The sequence below is a fragment of the Muscardinus avellanarius genome (assembly GCF_963383645.1).
Source record: "Muscardinus avellanarius genome assembly, contig: SCAFFOLD_43, whole genome shotgun sequence".
NCBI lineage: Eukaryota > Metazoa > Chordata > Mammalia > Rodentia > Gliridae > Muscardinus > Muscardinus avellanarius.
Genome location: NW_027664485.1, coordinates 62,245 through 79,498, shown reverse-complemented (window position 1 = coordinate 79,498; position 17,254 = coordinate 62,245).

Genomic DNA, 17,254 nt, shown 5'->3' with positions numbered 1-17,254 from the left:
ATTTCCCTAGGCCATTCCCAAGACTCCATTGCATTGGGGGGACTTGGACCCTAGCTTGAGCTAGTTCCCCAATAAACCCCCGTTGTTGTTGTTTGTTTGTTTGTTTGCATTATTATGTGTGGTGGTGGTCACTCTCACCCTGGGATCCTGGACTTTGAGTATAACAAGGGCTGGGGGTGTAGCTCAAAGGTTGAATACACCTGGGTTCCATCTCCAGTGTAGGGGTGCTGGAAAGTAGGCTGGAAGAAGCGCTTTCCCCCCAATATGAGAAGTTAACTAGAGAAGTCTTCTTCCATATTAGGATTAGAAATAAGATATTAAAATATAAAATCAGGATATAGAAGTAAGGTAGGATTGGAAATAGAGTGAAGATCCATAAGCCCAGCGGCCCAAGTTGCAGGATTCAAGGATGAGGGTAGGGGACCCACAAGGTCAAAGTCTCTAATCTCCAACTTGCCGACCAAGGTCTTTGTAAATGGGACCCCACCCCCATATCTCTGAGCTAGATCAGCAAACAAGGCCAGGCTAATCTGCTCTCCAGGCAGACTCTCCAGTGCAGAGATAAGCCTGGCCCAGCCTAGGTGGGTGGGAAAGACAGCCCTAGGGAATGAACACATACCATAAGGGAGATAAGAAGTCCTTAGCAAGCTCTGACATGTGGATGCATGTTTTAAAATTATTGGTTGTACTTGTTTGTCCTTGTATCTGATTGGTTGTATTCTAAGGTTGGTGGGCTCAAACTTTTGGCAGGCTCTGACATGTGTAACCACTCCCTTGTGTGTAACCACTCCCTCATAAGGTTATAAAATTCAGAGTGTGGAGGAGGGAGAGGTCGAACCTCGGCCATAGTGTCTTGGTTTCGACCCCTGGCTAGCTGGGACAATAAACCTCGCTTGCATTTTTACATCTCTTGTGAGTCCTTAGATATTTGGGTTGGTGGGCAATTCTTGGACCCTTTCACCAGTACTGAGAGAGAGAGAGAGAGAGAGAGAGAGAGAGAGAGAGAGAGAGAGAGTAGGGGAGAGAAAATGAACACCCTGGTTCCTAAGGAAACAAAACCAAACAGGCTGGTTCTCAACATGGTGACCTGACTCTATAATGGTGGTAGCAGTGCATTTACCAATAATAATGATGTGTTGTCCATCTGCAGGGAAAACTAAGTGAGGGTGCCAGGTGCCACCTCCCATTCCTGTCCCTGCTTGGCAGCCATCCTTTGTCTTTCAGCCTTGGCAGAGGGAGTCACAGCTCTTCTCTCTGCAAGCAAGTGTGAGCCCCTTTAGTTGGCTGACAACTACAGGACACCTCAGCAACCAAAAGTTGAGGATCTTAGGCCCTGTACAAAACCTTGTTTCCAAATAAAAAGTAAAAAAAAAAACAAAAAACAAACAAACAAAAAAAACAAAAACGCAGTCACTTTCTGGTGGAACATTTGCCTAGAATGTGCCAGTGAAAGACCCCCGAGTGGTCTTTCCCTTAGGAATGGAGACCCCGGAACCCAGAGATCAGTCCGAGACCACAGGATGCAATAGCATGAGGATTTTATTAAACACAGGTACCTGTGAACGGCAGAGTCTGCACAGAGACTTGCGCGCCCCTGGTCTTTTTCAGGGGGTTTTTATAGGGGCAGCGGAAGCGGGGTTACAGAAGCAGAAAAGCATTGTTAGCCTAGATACAGAGTTGCTATTGGTCCCGGTAACTAGGGAACAAGATGACCTCGATCATGAGGTTGTTTTGGCCTTTACTTAATAGAAAATTGTATAGGACATACGGTAACGGTCTGTTCTGCCAGGAGACTGCTAGCGAGCAGTTATGCTCCCATTCTTCCTGTTTGGCAGGCTCACTGACTTTTGAAACCCTCCACAGCAGCACTCTATCTTCCGGGTTCAGATTTAGGTTAATCATGGCTTCGCTTTAGCTAAGCTGAGCTAGGGTCTTTCATTCCCCCATTTTCTTTATTGTGAGTTAAATCATTAACTCTTTTATTAGATTTCGGTTTCTCGTTCCACTAGCTGCTGGTATCGCTGGGTTATGACCAGGGTTTGAATTACTGACAGTTGATCTTTGATAAATTGTACTAGCCGATTGAGGATGCAGGGTCCAAAAGAGAGCAGGAGAAGGAGGATTAAGAGAGGTCCCACTAAAGAAGATATCAGGGTTGTGAACCAAGGGGATTTATTAAACCATCCCTCAAACCAGCCTTGTTGGGCATCGAAGATTTTCTGTCGCTGTGCTAGCCTTTCCCTGAGTTTGGCCATGCTGTCCCTCACTAATCCTGTGTGATCAGCATAGAAGCAACATTCCTCCTTTAATGCCGCACATAGGCCCCCTTCCTTCAGGAAGAGCAGGTCTAGTCCTCTCCGATTTTGCAATACTACCTCTGAGAGTGAGGTTAGAGATTTCTCGAGTGCACTCACAGATTCTTCCAATGCCTTTATGTCAGCATGCATGGCTGCTTGCAGAGCACTAAATTGGTGAGTTGCTATTAGGGCTGATGTGCCTGTACCAATTCCAGCTGCCACTCCCCCCACTGTTAACCCTCCCAACAATAATGCTAGTGTCATTGAGACAGGCTCCCTTTCAAATCTGCCCCTTTGCTCAAATCGTTCAATGATATAGCTGGATTCATGATAAGTTATTCTGGGCCATAATTCAATTAATACACAGAAACCAGAAGTAGCGTGTAATGTCACGGCGGACACGCAAGGGGTGAGGCCGGAATTGCATGCCCAATGAGTGCCTTTTCCAGATGCCAAATAAGTATCACTAGGATATATGTCCAGTGTTTGATTGCATAACCCTTGATGGGACTTAGGGACTTGTCCGATACAGACCCCCTTTCCTGTTACCTCAGACAGAGTTAATTTATGCTGCAAGGTTCCGGCACAAGCTGCAGGGACAGTAGAGTGATTAGTAAAGCTCCCTAACACCGCGACTCCCTCATAATATGGCGGGGTTGATACCAAGCAAAGCCAACATTGTTCAGTTTTAGAAGGCTCAGTAGCATTTAGGGTAGCATATGCTTCTTTGATTAGGCTATATAATCGACTTCCCGTACCTGGCCGAGGATTTCTTGTGGGAGGGACAGACACCATGGGAACGTTGCTAGGCTTGGGCAAGACATGTGCCCGCATGGGTTCATCAGGTAGTTTTTGGTCCGGCAGTACAGAGTTTGGACCCATTATATAGGTGCTCAGGGGGCTGACCTTCAGACGGATTCGAAAGATTATTCCATGGTCTTTCCCAGATAGGTACCATCGAAGACCCCATACATAGCCTGATTGCCATCCTAATGCTCGTCTGCCTTTGGGGGTAAAGGTAATTCTTAAGGTGAGGGGGTTACGTTGCGAGCGCCAACAGTCAGTAGGGCGTTCGTAGCCTGCCTTGACAGATATAAGATCCCAGTCAGAGACTGGCTTCCAATATGCATCTCCTGTGGTCTCGCACCCCCATGCTCCACAAAAGTAATCTTGATATCCCCCACATTTGTGGGCCTGACTTCTGTCCCTGTGGTCCCCCGGGCAAATGTAAAAATCAGACATCTGAAGGTTACATCGGGCGAAGGGACTTACACATCCATAGGGCTGGCCAGAAAAGTCTCGGTGGGACCTCCACCCATTACCGACGGTCATATCGGGTAGATATGAGTTGGGGTTAGTCGGATCAGCTAATGGGATATCCCACGTGTCCAGTCCTGCCGCTAATTGACAAAAATCTGGCCTGAGGGTGGGCCACCAAGTTCCTAGTGCCCGCTTGTCTTGTTTCTCCCAGACAATTTCCCCTGTCTGGGAGAGTACCTGCCAGGTCAAAGCATAAATCTGATGGGGATTGTTATCTGCCATTCCCCCTTTTATCCCTGCCCAAATTATGATTGAGAGTCCCCACGCAAGAGTTTTATCTTTAGGGGATTGTTTCCTCGCTGTATTTTCCACTCTGGACCTGTTGATGATTTTGTCACGTTTCTGGCCGGCTTGGCGTGCGAGACGTGGATCCATGCCGCTATGCCGTCGACTTTGATGGCAGTAGGCGTTGTTAACAGTACGGTGTACGGGCCCTTCCAGCGCGGCTCCAGACTCCGAGATTGGTGGCGGCGGATCCAAACAATGTCTCCAATCTGGAAGGAATGCGGTATAACAGGTTGATCTAGCTGATCTCTGTAAGCCGCAGCAAGGGGTTTCCAAACTTCTTCCTGTACAATCTGTAATGCCTTGAGATGGGCCTGTAAAGTGGAACTGTTAGCGTATTCAGAAATATCAGCATCAAAGAAAGTAATGCTCGGGGGCGGAGCCCCATATAGGATTTCAAAAGGAGTAAGTCCATGAGGTCCTGGTGTATTTCTAGCTCTATATAGAACTAACGGTATCAGGAGAACCCAGTCTTTAGAGCCAGTTGCCAACGTTAATTTAGATAAAGTCTCCTTAATAGTTCTATTCATTCTTTCTACCTGCCCTGAACTCTGGGGTCTGTATGCACAATGTAATTTCCAATTTACCCCCAGCAACTTGGCCACCAACTGACTTACCTGGGACACAAAGGCTGGTCCATTATCACTGCCCAGGACCTGGGGCATTCCGTACCTGGGGAAGATTTCCTCTAGAAGCTTCTTCGTGACTATTTTTGCAGTTTCACCTTTGGTAGGAAAGGCCTCTACCCATCCGGAAAAAGTATCTATGAATACTAAAAGATATTTGTATCCATACAGTCCAGGTTTTATTTCAGTAAAATCTATTTCCCAATGTATTCCGGGGCGATGTCCCCGCACTCTGACACCTTGCAGGAGCTGCATTTTTCCTGAATTAATCTGTGCGCAAGCTTTACAATTGTCCATTACCTGTTGTAGTATCTTATTTTTATTAAGAAGATATAGTCCCACTTCGCATCTTTCTAGAAGGGTACTCATTTTCTTTTTCCCTAAATGTGTTAATTTATGTAGTTGTTGTACCAGCCATGTGGTTGACTCAGTGGGCCACACAATCTTAGAATCGTATACCCAACACTGTTCCACCGAATCATAAGTGGCCCCCATTTTCTTTAGGAGACTTAAGTCCTCCTTGCTATATTTCAGACGCTCTTGCTTTTCTGGAAACTTTTCTTTCGTAGTTATGGAAAGAATTTTGGATGTGTCTGCCATGGCAGCTTCTCTAGCCGCTATATCTGCCAGTCGATTTCCTTTAGCTTCCATGGAGTCCCCCTTCTGATGCCCAGGACAGTGCATGATACTTAGTTGTTGTGGTAGAAACAGCGCCTCCAACAGACCCAGTATTTCAGACTTATTTCTGATTTCTTTCCCTTCGGAGGTAAGAAGTCCTCTCCGTCTATAAATTTTACCGTGTATATGGGCGGTGGCAAAAGCATAACGGCTATCAGTATAAACATTTAGTTTCTTACCTTTTGCCATCTTCAGAGCCTGGGTCAGGGCGATTAATTCTGCCCGCTGTGCAGATGTTCCGGGAGGCAGAGCCTCTGCCCATATTACCTTAGTGGTGGTTGTTACGGCGGCTCCTGCTCTCCTCTGTCCGTTGTCCACAAAACTGCTTCCGTCCGTGAACCAAGTATAATCTGCATCTTTAAGAGGCTGGTCCTTCAGATCTGATCTAGTTCCATGTGCCTCGGCCAAGATCTGAAGGCAGTCATGTTGTTGAGTTGCCTCCGGTAGTGGCAACAATGTTGCAGGATTAAGTGTCACTACAGGTCCGAAATGCACCTGATCTGTATCCAAAAGCATTGCCTGGTAATGAGTCATTCGGGCATTTGACAGCCATCTGTCTGGGGGCTGTCTGACGAGGGCTTCCAGGGCATGGGAAGCCAGGACAGTTACAGGTTGCCCTAAAGTTAGTTTATTTGCATCCTTTACAAGGACAGCTACGGCTGCAACCATCCACAAGCAAGGAGGCCATCCGGAAGCTACGGGGTCAAGTTTCTTTGACAAAAATGCCACTGGCCTCCTCCACGGGCCGAGTTTTTGAGTTAAGACGCCCTTTGCATATCCTGATCTTTCATCTATATAAAGTTCAAAAGGTTTTGTGACGTCAGGCAGTCCTAAAGCCGGGGAGCTCAATAATGCCCGCTTAATGTTTTCAAAGGCCATCTGATGTTCGGTCTCCCATTTAAAGGTAACTCCTGGCTTAGTCAGGGGATACAAGGGCGCTGCCATTTCGGCAAATCCAGGCATCCAAAGGCGACAGAAGCCAGCCGTTCCCAAAAATTCCCTTACTTGTCGGGCATTTTGGGGGGCCGGAATATTTAGTACAGTCTGTTTCCGGGCTTCTGTCAACCACCTTTGGCCTTCCTTTATCTGGTATCCTAAGTATGTTACCTGCTGCTGGCATATCTGCGCCTTTTTCGCTGAGACTCGATAACCCAAGTTTCCCAATGTTTGTAGTAGGGCTTCTGTTCCTTTTGTGCACTCCCCCTCAGTTGTAGCAGCTAAGAGGAGGTCATCGACATACTGGAGCAGGATTAGCTGGGGATGTTGTACCCTGAAATCAGCTAAGTCCCTATGTAAGGCTTCATCAAAAAGGGTGGGGCTGTTTTTAAACCCTTGTGGTAGCCTTGTCCAAGTTAACTGCCCAGACAACCCGAGGTCTGGATCCTTCCACTCAAAGGCAAACATGGGTTGACTTTTAGGATGTAGCCGTAAACAGAAGAAGGCATCCTTAATATCAAGCACAGTATGCCAGGTATGGGTTGGAGGCAACGTACTTAGCAGATTATAAGGGTTTGGCACCGTAGGGTGTATATCTTCAATTCTTTTATTAACCTCCCGGAGGTCCTGCACCGGTCTGTAATCCCCTGTACCGGGCTTTTTCACTGGCAGCAAGGGGGTATTCCAAGGCGATCGACAAGGAGTCAGAACTCCTTGGTCTAGCAACCTTTTGATATGAGGCTTTATACCTTCATATGCTTCCTTGGACATCGGGTATTGTTTGATGGAGATGGGGGAGGCCGTTGCTTTCATTGCAACTAAAATTGGAGATTGCTGCCATGCCATACCCATGCCTCCTGTTTCTGCCCACGCCTGTGGGAACTTTTTAAGCCATACTTTTATTTCATCACTAGTTGGATTTTGTTTATATTCGTATATTTTATATTCATCCTCCAAATGTAGGGTTAGAATCTGAAGTGGGGCTCCTTTAGGGTCGGTTATTTTTGCCCCTGCTTTTTCAAAATGGATTTGAGCTCTCAGTTTAGTAAGCAAGTCTCTTCCCAACAGGGGATAAGGACAGTCCGGCACATGTAGAAAGGAATGAGTTACCTTGCCGGTGGCGAGATGTACTTTTCGATCCTTGAACCCAGGCAGTGCGGTTGCTTAAGGGCCCTGCAGCCCTGGTCAGAACCGAATGCTGGGCTCCGGTATCAACGAGAAAAGTTACTGGCTGCCCCCCAACTTAGAGAGTTACCCTGGGCTCAGGGGGGGGCTCCTGGCCCTGACCTCCCTAGTCGTCCCCCAGAGCCAAGAGGGACACTGGCTGTTTCGGCTTTTTGGGGTTCTTCGGCTTTTGGGGGCAGTCCTTGATCCAGTGTCCTTTTTCCTTGCAATAAGCACATTGGTTCCTATCTATCCTAGCTCTCCCTTGACTTTCTGCCCTACCCCCTTGCACTACGGTGGCCAATACTCTGCTCAGTTCTTTATTTCTTCTCCTGTCCCTGTCCTGATCTTTTTTCATGCGTAACCACAATCGCTCTTCCTTCTCTTCAGGGGTTTCCCTTTTATTGTAGACTTTCTCGGCCTCTTTCAATAAGTCTGCCACAGTATAACCTTGAAGGCCCTCTAATCTCTGTAATTTATTTCTAATATCCGGGCTAGACTGCCAGATAAAGGACATAGAAAGACTAGTAGCCTGTCCTGGGTCTTCTGGGTTGTATGGGGTATACATTCTATATGCTTCCTTTAGTCGTTCTAGGAAGGCTGAGGGAGTTTCCTCATTGCCCTGTACTACCTGTTTCACCTGTGCCAAATTAGTGGGGCATCTTGCCGCCTCCTGGAGACCCGTTAAGAGCAACTGGCGATAAAGACGTAGGTGTCCCCTACCTTCTTCCGTAGTGAAATTCCAATTCGGGCGGGTTAAAGGAAAAGCACCATCTATAACGTTAGGCAGTTGGGTAGGTTGCCCGTTTTCCCCTGGGACATGCTTCCGGGCCTCCAAGAATACCCTTTGTTTTTCTTCTGTGGTTAATAGGACCTGTAAAAGCTGTTGGCAATCATCCCAGGTTGGCTGGTGCGTGACTAAAACAGACTCAATAAGATTAGTTAAGGCTGACGGATCCTTAGAGTAAGGAGGGTTATGCTGTTTCCAGTTATATAAATCTGAGGCCGTAAAAGGCCAATACTGTAATCGGCCGTCCGGCCCCTCTCGTAGGGGGAACGCCTGAGATGTAGATTCCGCCGGGGGTTTGCGCTTCCCCCTTAAGCGCTCCGCCATGGGAGAGGGAGCAGGAGTAGCGGGAGTGCCGTCTCTGGGTGCAGGATCATTTTCTCTAGCTGCTTCATTTTGCTCCGGGGCTGGGGGAGCGGCATAGGGAGGAGGTTCCTCCGTTAAAAGATCTATTAAAGGTGCACTGGGATCTGGGGGATAAACTGGAGGAACAGGTTTAGGTTTTGGAGAGCGGGGAACTAAAGGATAAAGGGAGGAACGGGGGGAAGGTTCGAGGGAAGTGGGGGCTAGAGGGGAAGAAATTTTGAGGGGAAGAAAAGGCTGGACCCACACCGGGGGATCCAATACAAGGCTTTCCCAGGTGATAATATAAGGGACTTGATCCGGGTGTCCCTGTCTTCCCACCTGAAAAATAATTTTTTTAACATTAGTTATGATTTCTAGGTTGAATGTGCCCTCTGCTGGCCATCCCTTTCCGAAGGCAGGCCATTCAGATGAACAGAGGGCGTTCCATTTTTTCTTTTTTATTTCTACTGAGATTGACTCAGCTCGGCACCTTACGTCGGTCCAATGATCTAAGGAAAGACTTAAAGGGGTAATTAAGGTTTGGCCCATGGTTCTAAGAGACAATAAACACAAAATTTGACACACACACACGCACACAGAACAATTCGTCACAAGACTAACAAACGTTGCGGCCGCAATATGACTTTCAGTTGAGGAATAAGGGAGGATTCCAAGTTCCCCCTCTCCTCTACAGATGAGGAATAAGGGAGGAGTTCCCCCTCTCCTCTACAGATTGTTCCAACAATTGGAACACAGATGTCCTCGGGACGTCTCCCGGGACGCGGGGTTGAGGGTTCTGAGTTCGTCAACTCCCCTCCTTCCCCTCCGATACAGATTGACCTGATCAAGTCTCAGAAACACAACTTAAAGACAACACAAAACATTCAACTTAAAACGCTGACCTCCCGGTGGTGAGTCGGTGGTCCCTGGGTAGGGGTCGCAGATCCCGGACGAGCCCCCAAATGAAAGACCCCCGAGTGGTCTTTCCCTTAGGAATGGAGACCCCGGAACCCAGAGATCAGTCCGAGACCACAGGATGCAATAGCATGAGGATTTTATTAAACACAGGTACCTGTGAACGGCAGAGTCTGCACAGAGACTTGCGCGCCCCTGGTCTTTTTCAGGGGGTTTTTATAGGGGCAGTGGAAGCGGGGTTACAGAAGCAGAAAAGCATTGTTAGCCTAGATACAGAGTTGCTATTGGTCCCGGTAACTAGGGAACAAGATGACCTCGATCATGAGGTTGTTTTGGCCTTTACTTAATAGAAAATTGTATAGGACATACGGTAACGGTCTGTTCTGCCAGGAGACTGCTAGCGAGCAGTTATGCTCCCATTCTTCCTGTTTGGCAGGCTCACTGACTTTTGAAACCCTCCACAGCAGCACTCTATCTTCTGGGTTCAGATTTAGGTTAATCATGGCTTCGCTTTAGCTAAGCTGAGCTAGGGTCTTTCACCAGGCCCTGAATTGATCTTGAGTTCTGCAACAACAACAACAACAAAAAAAAAAAAAAAAAAAAAAAAGGAAAAGCAAACTTTGCCCTTGGGGATGGGCGGGATCGCAGGAGAAGCAGGGGTGGTGACAGAGCCCCCTGCCCCACTCCAGAACACAGTCAGCCTGGCTCCAAGCAGCACATTCCTCTCCCTCCTCCAGCTCCAGGGCTCCTGCGCTCCAGGCATATCTCAAGCATTCAGTGGAGGGGTGCATAGACAGATGGTTCCCAGCAACCCAAGTATCCCAAATGGAACTGTGGCTGGCTCATCGGATCAGCACAGCACAGCACAGCAGGGACTCTGGATCCTGGTTTGAGGACAGGCTCAGCTATTAGGCCCTCTGCAACTTAGTGGGACCTTGTCTCAAAATTAAGAATAAAAAATAGGGCAGGGGGTATAGCTCAGAGGTAAAATTCTCCTAGGTTCCATCTCCAGTACTGGAAAGGAAAATGTTGTCTTCACTGGGTGAGAGAGATGTGCTGTCCATGGGCCCCACCTTCCTTGGCCATTGGAGAGGTGGTTGCCTAAGCGGTGTGTGTACAAGGCAGTGAGGCTTCAACCATGGATACAATTGGGCTGCTTATGTCTTGGGTCAGCATAATATGTTCTGTGGGCTCTCAGCTTCCATGGTGAATAAGTTTAACAGGAGCCAGTCAGAGCCAAAGGCAGAGGTGTATTAAGAACAAGTGAGAATCCACAGTCAAAGGAGAGCACAGGTCAGCTGGAGAACATGAGAGGACCCTAGGTGAGCAGGTGACTAGAATGGCTGGGGTGGAGGTCTGGGCTTTCTCTTCCTGGAATCAGTTCGTGGTGGCTTTGTGGTGTCTGACCTTGTTCCTCCCCTTGGATCCTTTGTTTGCTTAGCATGTCAGGAATCTCAGGTATGGGCTAGGGGTCACTGTGATTAAGGGTGTGGGCTCATTGAGGCTTCTGCCTAAAACAGAACATAGCCTTTAGGGTGGATCTAGGTATTATGGACTTAAAGGTTTGTTTGTTTTGGTGATACAGGGGGTGGAACCCAGAGGCTTTCTACCTTCGGGCTATACTCCCAGACCTTTTTTTATATTTTATTTGAAAACAGGGTCTCACTAAGTTGCTGAAAGTCTCACTAAGTAGCTGAGGCTGGCTTTGAACCTGTGTGATTCTCCTGTCTCAGCCTCCCAAGCGCGGGGATTAAAAGCGTGTGTCACCACACCCAGCTGAACTTTTAAGGTTTTAAAACTCTATTTTTCTTTCCAAATTCTCTCCCCTTTACATAGTATTTCATTTCTTCTAACACACCTCACTGTAAAAAGTAAATTTCCATGGCATTACTAAAAAAAAGAGAGAAACATCTCTGAGTACTTTTTTGTGATACTGGGGATTGCACACAGGGATTGAACACTTGTTGAGGCTGTCCTTGAACCTGCCATCTTTCTCCACTCAAGGCTTGCTTACTCCCCCCTCTGCACGACCCCCCCTCCCCGGTCCCCAGTTCAATGAGGCCAGAGAAATCAGGACTCAACAGGGCACCTAGCTTATGAGAGGCTCTCCAGAGTCAGCAGTTATATGAAAAACATAGCTATGTCAAAGAGCACCTTTTCCCACCCTGAAACTCAGAGAGGGGGCTCCCTTCCCAAGAGCTCTGGAGGCCCCCACCTCTGCCTACTGTGACTCTCAGGGGGGCAGCGCAGGAGGCTTTGGTGCAGGGAACCCTAATTTGGCAAAAGGAGGCTGCTCTGCAGACACAGAGCCCATCACCCATGCCCACTGGCAGAGCTCGCTAAGGCAGAGGCCACTACAGGGGCAGCAATGGCAGGGGCAACAAAAAGATGCAGAATGGAGTGCCAGTGGGTAAAGAGAGGGGGGAACCTTCTTAAATGTCAAATATGGGATGCCATCCTGGCAAAGGACTTCTGGGTCTCTCTTTAATACTGGACTGGACTTCATTCTGGACTTGGAGAGGTAGCTAAGGTGCATTTAAATTGATTAATTGGTTTTATTGGTGGTACTGGGGATGGATCCCAGTGGCATGCTAAATATGAGCTAAACTCTCAATCCTTGAAGCCGGGCTTGGTGGTGCATGCCTGTAATCCCAGTGTTTGGAGGCTGAGACAGGAGGGTTGCACAAGTTCGAAGCCAGCCTCAGCTACTTAGGCTCTCAGCAAGTTAGTGAGATCCTGTTTCCAAATTAAAATATAAAACAGGTCTGGGAGTATAACCCAGAAATAGAAAAGCCACTGGGTTCCACTACAAGTACCACAAAATTAAAAAAATAAAAAATAAACCCCCAATTCTAATTTATTATTTATTTATGTACTCCTTTATTTATTGCTGCACTACTGGTGATGAAACCTAGGGGCATTCTACCTCCACGCTACACCCCCAGCCCTATATTTTTATTTTGAAACAGGGTCTCACTGAATTGCAAAGGGCCTAAGTAACTAGCATAGGCTGGCCATGAAATGTGATTCTCCTGTTTCAGTCTCCCAAGTGCCAGCAATTTGGAGACTAAAAAGGGATGATTGTAGGTTCAAAGCCAGCCTCAAGTGAGCAAGGTCCTCCTCACAAGTAGTGGTGACACATGCCTGCAATTCCATCTAGTAGAGAGTTTGAAACAGGAAGATAGCAGGTTCAAGACAAGCCTGGGAAACTTAGTCTCAAACTAAAAAAATAAAAATGTCTGGGGAAGCCAGACATGGTGGCACACGCTTGTACTTGGGAGTCTGAGACAGGAGGATCTTATTAACTGTGTGGCCAGCCTCAGCCAATACCAAGTGAGGCTTCTCTGCAACTTAGTGAGGCCCTGTTTCAAAATAAAGAACAAAAAATAGGGCTTTAGGTGTAGCTTGGATGTAGAATGCCCCTTGGTTCCAATGACATTACTGCAAAAAAAAAAAAAAAAAAAAAGTACCAAGGCCAACAAGCCCAAGGTGCGGTCATCTCTATTTCTTATTCTTTATTTGGAAACAGGGTCTCACTAAGTTGCAGAGGGCCTCATAAGTAGCTGAGACTGCAATCCTCCTGTCTCAGCCTCCCAAGTATTGGGATTAGAAGCATGTGCCACCACGCCCTGCTGGACTGACATTTTAAATGCTAAGTACAGGGAGCCAGGCTCGGTGGCACAGGTCTGTAATCTTAGTGATTCAGAGGCTGAGACAGAGGATCACACAGGTTCAAAGCCAGCCTCAGCTACTTAGGCTCTCAGCAACTTAGTGAGACCCTGTTTCCAAATAAAATATAAAATAGGTCTGGGAGTAGAGCCTGGAGGTAGAAAATCCCCTGGGTTCCACCCTCAGTACCATACACACACACAAATGCTGACTACTGATACTGTATGATGCCTAAAACCATTTAAAATATAATTTCTTCAGGAGTTAAATTATTAGAACATGTGAAAACACAAATCAGTGCCTTTTTTGTAAATAGCATGCATTTACTAAAAACTATTTTTACTTCAAGACACTGAAACGAGGGTGTCTCCTTTTCTAGGGTTTTTGTCCAGTGGATCTCGATGAATGAAGTGAAAGGACTAGCAAAGGGTACATTAGGGTGGAAGCTCATTTGCTTATTGTAGTACTGAGGATTGAATCCAAGAGCATTCTACCTCTGAGCTACACCCACGGTCCTATTTTTAATTTTATTTTGACACAACCTCTCACTAAGTTGTAGAGGGCCTCACTAAGTAACTGAGGCTGGCTGCGAATCTGCAATCTTCCTGTCTCAGCTTCCTGAATGCTGGGATTACAAGCCTGAGCCACCACACCTGGCTGGAAGTTATTTTTAAGTTGGGAAAAGATAGAAGACAAGGGCATCTTCCCCTACAAGGGGGTTCATCCTAGAAAGTGACCTCTTGGGAAGTGGGCTTTTAAACCTTCCTGAGGTTTTCTTTTCTTTTTTTTGGGGGGAGTAGGGGGTGTAACACAGAGGCTTTCTACCTCTGGGCTGTACTCCAGACTTATTTTATACTTTATTTGGAAACAGGGTCTCACTAAGTTGCTGAGAGCCTCACTAAGTACCTGAGGCTGGCTTTGAACCTGCGAGATCCTCCTGTCTCAGCCTCCCAAGCGTGGGGATTACAAGCGTGTGCCACCACGCCTGGCTCCTGAGGTTTTCTATCTGTTCTTTTATGATTGGTCAGAATTGGGTTTTGGGGACCCAATGACTTTTGTACCATTATTATTATTATTATTATTATTATTATTATTATTATTATTTTGGTGGTCCTGGGGATGGAAGCCAGGGGCCTTCTACCTCTGGGCTATACTTCCAGACCTATATTTTATTTGGAAACAGGGTCTCACTAAGTTGCTGAGAGCCTCACTAAGTAGCTGAGGCTGGCTTGGAACCTGTGTGATCCTTCTGTCTCAGGCTCCCAAGTGTGGGGATTACAAGCGTGTGCCACTACGCCTGGCTCCTGAGGTTTTCTTTCTGTTCTTTTATGATTGGTCAGAATTGGGTTTTGGGGACCCAGTGACTTTTGTACCATTATGATTCTTAATTGGAATTGCTATCTTGATGGCTTGTCAGGGCCTTGTTTTTTTGGGACTCAACAGTCTTCCACTTTTCTGCTTACCTTCCCCAACCTCACAGAGAGGAGATGCAAATAGTCTTTTATTTCCTGTTCCCAGGTCTTCCACCGTGCTTCCATAAATTTATATTTTATTTATTTATTTCGTCCTTTATTTATTTTTGCAGGCCTGAGAGAGGAACCCAGGGGCATTCGACATCTGAGCACACACCTGCCATATTTTTTATTCTTTATTTTGAAACAGGGTCTCACTAAGTTACAGAGGGCATCATTAAGTATCTGAGGCTGTCTGTGAACCATGATCCTCTGGTCTCACCCTCCTGAATGCTGGGATTACAAGTGTGCACTACCACGCCTGGCTAATAAGTTTCTAAATATTTTTATTTTTAATTTTTTAAATTTAGCAGTCAACCCCTTTAACCCCTGGGCTTTACCCCTAGCACCCTCCCCTTCTTTACATTTACTTCAAAACAATTTTTTTTTCAGGTCTGGGGATGGAACCCAGTGCATTTGACCTCTGAGCTACATCCCCTGCCTATTTTTTATTCTTTATTTTGAGGCAGAGTTTCACTAAGTTGTGGATGGCCTCGCTATGTAGCTGAGGCTATCTGCACAAATCTTGATTCTATAGTCTCAGCCTCCCAAATGCTGGGCTTACAAGAGTGCACCACCACACCCGGCTTCAAAACAATTTTTTTTTTTTTTTGCAGTACTAGGGTTGAAACTCAGTGGCATTTGACCTCTGAGCTATACCCCAACAATGTTTTTTTTCTTTTTTGGTTTTTTTTGTTTGTTTGTTTTATCCAGGGGCATTCTACCTCTGAGCAACACCTCCAGCCCTATTTTTATTCTTTATTTTGAAACAGGGTCTCACTGAGTTGCAAAAGGCCTCACTAAGTAGCTGAGACTGGCTGCAAACCTGAATCCTCCTGTCTCAGCTTCCTAAGTACTGGGATTACAAGCATGCACCACCATACTCAGCTAAAAAGAGAGTTTATTGTCAGGACCCTAAAATGCTGCTTCAGGTTGTTATGGTTTAAATGATGCAGAGGACTCTTTTTCTTATTCAACTAAAGTTTGTTGAATAGAAAAGTTAAAACTAATATGCAGCTCAGTGCAGCTTTAACAAATCTATTACAAAATTAGTAGGAAATAGACAAGAAAAGGAAAAAGCAGCATGCTGACACTCATGCTGGAGAGAGCTGGAAAGTGGAACTCTGGCCCCTTTGTTGGGACCTCAGCTTTTATATAGATTTTGTATTGGTGTCTTATCAGTGTTACCAAGGCAACGGGCTAGTGTCTTATTCCTTAGGCAGGTGGTGCCTCTTTGTCTCTGGACAGTGCACTTGCTAAGTGCAGGGGTCAAGAATCTCCCTGGCCTTTGCCTCTATTGTATTGGGCAGCATTGGTTGGTCATCAACTATGGGTGCTTTGAAGCAGCTCACAGACTTTACCTTTGCTATACCCAGGCCAGGTCACAGAGGAGAGGAGGCAAAGAGGCACTGATGGCCTCTATACACTTTTGGGGGCTAAAGGATTTAATAGTCTCTAAGAGTTTAGGTAAAGCATTAGAAGGAAGGGTTAAAAAGAGAGGGGGGCTCTGCATTATAATAACTGCTGCCCCCTCCCTGCCTGAGTGCCTGCACAGTCTTTAGAACCTGACTAATTTTACAGTTTTGAAATTAATATCAAAGCAATTTTCCAATACTGGCATAAGGTGAGAAAGCAGCAGCTGGGACCCTTTGTCAGTCTGGTTATATAGGGTTTTTGAGGTATGGACTGAAAGGTGGGGGAGTTTGTTAGGGGTTGTGTTTATTTATTTATTTATTTATTTATTTATTTATTTATTTATTTCAGCAGAATGGCAGAGCCGGGCAGCGGTGGGGTGGCCAAGGACTTAGACTCTGTTTCCAAATAAAATATGAAGTAGGTCTTAGAGTGTGGCCTGGAGGTAGAAAAGCACCTGGGTTCCACCCCAAGCACCACACACAAAAGAGGGGCAAAATACAGGATGCCATTCAGGCAACAGCTCTCAGGCTTTCATTCCACACTGGACTTCATTCTGGATGTAAAGAGGCAGCTGAAGTGAATTTTAATTGGTTAATTAGTTAATGTTATGAGTCTTACTGATACACTGGCGAGAAGGACAGGTCACACGTAATGTGTTTCACAAATACTGAACCCTAGCTATCTTTCCCCCGTCAAACCTCGGAAGGAAGCACCTGGAGCAGCCGTTGCTCCTGTACCCTATAGACAATTGGAATATCAGTACAATTTGGTGGCAACTGATAAAGGATGAAAGGTGGCTGCTGCAGGAGTCAGGGTGGGCTGGGGCTCCCCTGCTTCTAGGACAAGACTAGGGATTCCAAAAAGAGATTGAAAATGGACCAATCAGGACCCAGTTCTAAGGACCAATCACAGCCCAGTTTTAAGGACCAATCAGAGGCCAGCTCTAAGGCTCAGTCAGAACTCAGAACTAAGGACTAATCAGAGTCCAGATTTAAGACCAAACAGGAGAGTTGTCAGGCTACATAAGACAGCCTTCTGCCCTCCAAGTAGTAGTAGTGGAGCAGCTGAGCAGCAGAGCAATCAAGGGGCTGAAGGGTCAATCGGCCGAGGGTCCATGGGGCTGAGTGGCTGAGGAGGGGCTGAGGGGTGGAGGGACCAAGGGTCGAGGGACCAAGCGACGGAGCGGCGAGGCCGAGTGGCTGAGGGGCTGAGGGAACATAGAATAAGTTTCCAAATAAAATATGAAATAGGTCTCGGAGTATGGCCTGGAGGTAGAAAAGCACCTGGGTTCCACCCCAAGCACCA